This window comes from Arachis duranensis, chromosome 3 (assembly GCF_000817695.3).
Source record: "Arachis duranensis cultivar V14167 chromosome 3, aradu.V14167.gnm2.J7QH, whole genome shotgun sequence".
NCBI classification, from domain to species: Eukaryota; Viridiplantae; Streptophyta; class Magnoliopsida; order Fabales; family Fabaceae; genus Arachis; species Arachis duranensis.
Window position 1 is genome coordinate 63,052,670 of NC_029774.3, and position 4,436 is coordinate 63,057,105.

The following is a 4,436-nucleotide window of genomic DNA, read 5'->3' on the forward strand; positions in this document are numbered from 1 at the left end:
ATTTTTATTTTTATTTTTTTATTTCGAAAATTTATTTCTTTTTATTTATTATTTTGTTTTTTTATTTTATTTTATTTTGTTATTTCGGAAATTAATTTTTTTATAATAAAATAAATCCACATCATCTCCCTTTTCCATCATGGACTTAAGTGGAAATGAACAGTCCAGAAGGACTCTGGGGTCATATGCTAACCCCACTACTGCTTCATATGGGAGTAATATCTGTATACCCTCCATCGGAGTAAGTAGCTTTGAGTTGAATCCTCAGCTCATCATCATGATGCAGCAAAGTTGCCAGTATTCCGGTCTTCCATAGGAAGAACCTACAGAGTTTCTTGCACAGTTTTTACAAATTGCTGACACAGTACATGATAAGGAGGTAGATCAGGATGTCTACAGATTGTTACTGTTTTCATTTGCTGTAAAAGACCAAGCTAAGAGGTGGTTAAATAACCAACCTAAGGACAACATAAAGACATGGAAACAGCTGTTAGAAAAATTCCTGAATCACTATTTTCCTCCAAAATGGATGACACAGCTAAGGCTGAGTATCCAAGGCTTCCAACAAGGGGATAATGAATCCCTTTATGATGCCTGGGAGAGATACAGAGAGATGCTAAGAAAATGCCCCTCTGAATTGTTCTCAAAGTGGGTATAGTTAGACATCTTTTATTATGGGCTTACAGAGAAAGCTCAAATTTCTCTAGACCAATCAGCTGGTGGATCTATACACATGAGAAAGACAATTGAAGAAGCTCAAGAGCTTATTGATACAGTTGCCAGAAATCAGCATCTGTACCTAAGCAGTGAACCTTCCATTAATGAAGAGGCTAAAACAGTAACTACTGAACTCAGTCCTACAGAACAAGTTACTGAATTCAATCAGCAACTGGATTTTCTAACAAAACAGCTAGCCGAATTCAAGGAGATACTACAAGAAACAAGAATGGCTAATAAGAATATGGAAGTACAATTGAAGCAAACAGAACAACAGTTATCAAAACAAATAACAGAAGAGTGCCAAGTAGTTCAATTAAGAAGTGGGAAAACATTAAATACCTCATTTCAAGACAGCAAGAAGCCAAGAAATGAGCAAACTAACCAAAATCCCTCTGAGGATAGTAAGAGTCCAGAGAGGAATAATTCTGGCGCTCAAACACCAGAGAATGGGTGGAAAGCTAGCGTTGAACGCCTAAACCATGCTCAGTCCTGGCGTTCAATGCCAGAAACAAGCAAGGATTTGGTGTTGAACGCCCAAAGGGAGCACAGTTCTGGCGTTCAGACGCCAGAAACAAGTAAGGAGTTGGCATCTAACGCCACTCCAGCTTCCACCCCTGGCATTCAAATGCTAGTGGAGGATCAAATACATACAAGTGCTGATAATAACCCATCTAAAAAGACTTCTCAACCCACATCTGTAGGCAATAAATCTGCAGCAACTAAGGTTGAGGAATACAAAGCCAAAATGCCTTATCCTCAGAAACTCTGCCAAGCGGAACAGGATAAGCAATTTGCCCGCTTTGCTGGCTATCTCAGGACTCTTGAAATAAAGATTTCGTTTGCAGAGGCACTTGAGCAAATACCCTCTTATGCCAAGTTCATGAAAGAGATCTTAAGTCATAAGAAGGATTCGAGGGAAACTGAAAAAGTTTACTTCACTGAAGAATGCAGTGCAGTCATTCTGAAAAGCTTACCTGAGAAGCTTAAAGATCCCAGAAGCTTTATGATACCATGCACATTAGAGGGTACTTGTACCAAGCAAGCTTTATGTGATCTTGGAGCAAGTATCAACCTGATACCTGTATCTACTATCAAAAAGCTTGGTTTGACTAAAGAGGTCAAACCAACCGGGATATGTCTCCAACTTGCTGATGGCTCCATTAAATACCCATCAGGCGTGATTGAAGACATGATTGTCAAGGTTGGGCCATTTGCCTTTCCCACTGACTTTGTGGTGCTGGAAATGGAGGAGCACAAGAGTGCAACTCTCATTCTAGGAAGACCTTTCCTAGCAACTGGCCGAACCCTTATTGATGTCCAAAAAGGGGAAGTAACCCTGAGAGTCAATGAGGATGAGTTCAAGTTGAATGTTGTCAAAGCCATGCAGCATCCAGACACCCCACATGACTGCATGAGCGTTGATATTATTGACTCTCTGGTAAAAGAAGTCAATATAGCTGAGAGTCTCGAATCAGAGCTAGAGAATATCTTTAAAGATGTTCAGCCTGATCTGGAGGAATCAGAGAGAATAATAGAACCTCTGAAAATCCCTCAGGAAGAGGAGAAACCTCCAAAATCCGAGCTCAAACCATTACGACCATCCTTGAAATATGTATTTCTGGGAGAAGGTGATACCTTTCCTGTAATCATAAGCTCTACCATAGAGCCACAGGAAGAGGAAGCACTAATTCAAGTGCTAAAGACACACAAGACAACTCTTAGGTGGTCCATCAGTGATCTTAAGGGCATTAGCCCAGCCAGATGCATGCACAAGATTTTATTGGAGGGTGACACTAAGACAGTGGTTCAACCACAAAGGCGGCTGATTCCAGCCATGAAGGAGGTGGTACAGAAGGAGGTCACTAAATTACTAGAGGCTGGGATTATTTATCCTATTTCTGATAGCCCCTGGGTAAGCCCTGTCCAAGTCGTCCCTAAGAATGGTTGCATGACAGTGGTTCATAATGAAAAAATGAACTGGTTCCTACAAGAACAGTTACAGGGTGGCGTATGTGTATTGATTACAGAAGGCTCAACACAGCTACCAGAAAAGGATCATTTTCCTTTACCATTCATAGACCAGATGCTAGAAAGACTAACAGGTCATGAGTACTACTGCTTCCTGGATGGATATTCAGGTTATAATCAAATTGCAGTAGATCCCCAGGATCAAGAGAAAACAGCATTCACATGTCCATCCGGAGTATTTGCATGCAGAAGGATGCCATTTGGTCTGTACAATGCACCTGCAACCTTTCAAAGGTGCATGCTCTCTATTTTATCTGATATGGTGGAAAAATTTCTGGAAGTCTTCATGGATGACTTTTCAGTATTTGGAGACTAATTCAGCTCCTGTCTTGACCATCTACCACTTGTTCTAAAGAGGTGCCAAGAGACTAACCTGGTTTTAAACTCGAAAAAATGTCACTTTATAGTGACTGAAGAAATTGTCCTTGGGCACAAAATTTTGAACAAGGGAATAGAGGTGGATCAAGCTAAGGTAGAGGTAATTGAAAAATTTCCACCACCTGCCAATGTTAGGGCAATCAGAAGCTTTCTGGGGCATGCAGGGTTCTATAGGAGGTTTATAAAAGATTTTTCAAAAATTGCCAAACCTGTTAGTAATCTGCTAGCTACTGACACGCCATTTATCTTTGATAAGGAGTGTCTGTAGGCGTTTGAGACCCTGAAAGCTAAACTGGTCACAGCACCAGTCATCTCTGCACCAGACTGGACATTACCGTTTGAATTGATGTGTGATGCCAGTGACTATGCCATTGGTGCAGTGTTGGGACAAAGGCATGACAAGCTTCTGTACGTCATTTACTATGCCAGTCGTGTTTTAAATGACGCACAGAAGAATTACACAACCACAGAAAAAGAGTTGCTTGTAGTGGTTTACGCCATTGACAAGTTTAGATCCTATTTAGTAGGATCAAAAGTGATTGTGTACACTGATCATGCTGTTCTTAAATATCTACTCACAAAGCAGGATTCAAAACCCAGACTTATCAGATGGGTGTTGCTTCTGCAAGAGTTTGATATAGAAATAAGAGACAGAAAAGGGACAGAGAACCAGGTAGCAGATCATCTGTCCCGAATAGAACCAGTAGAAGGGGCGTCCCTCCCTCCTACCGAAATCCCTGAAAACTTTCCGGATGAGCACCTCTTTGCCATATGGGAAGTGCCATGGTTTGCAGACATTGCAAACTACAAAGTAGTAAGATTTATACCAAAAGAGTACAGTAGGCAGCAATCAAAGAAATTGATCACGGATGCAAAGTACTATCTTTGGGATGAACCATATCTCTTCAAGAGATGTGCAGACGGAGTAATCCGTAGATGTGTACCTAAAGAAGAAGCACAGAAGATCCTCTAGCACTGCCATGGATCACAGTATGGAGGACATTTTGGAAGTGAGCGAACAGCCACAAGAGTCCTCCAATGTGGCTTCTACTGGCCTACTCTCTACAAAGACTCCCGAGTGTTTGTACTTAACTGTGACAGTTGCCAAATATCTGGCAATCTTCCTCACAGTTATGCCATGCCTCAACAAGGGATCTTGGAGATTGAGTTGTTTGATGTATGGGGTATTGACTTCATGGGGCCTTTCCCATCATCATACTCAAACACTTATATTCTGGTGGCAGTGGATTACGTATCCAAATGTGTGGAAGCTATTACAACACCCACTAATGACACTAAGACAGTGCTAA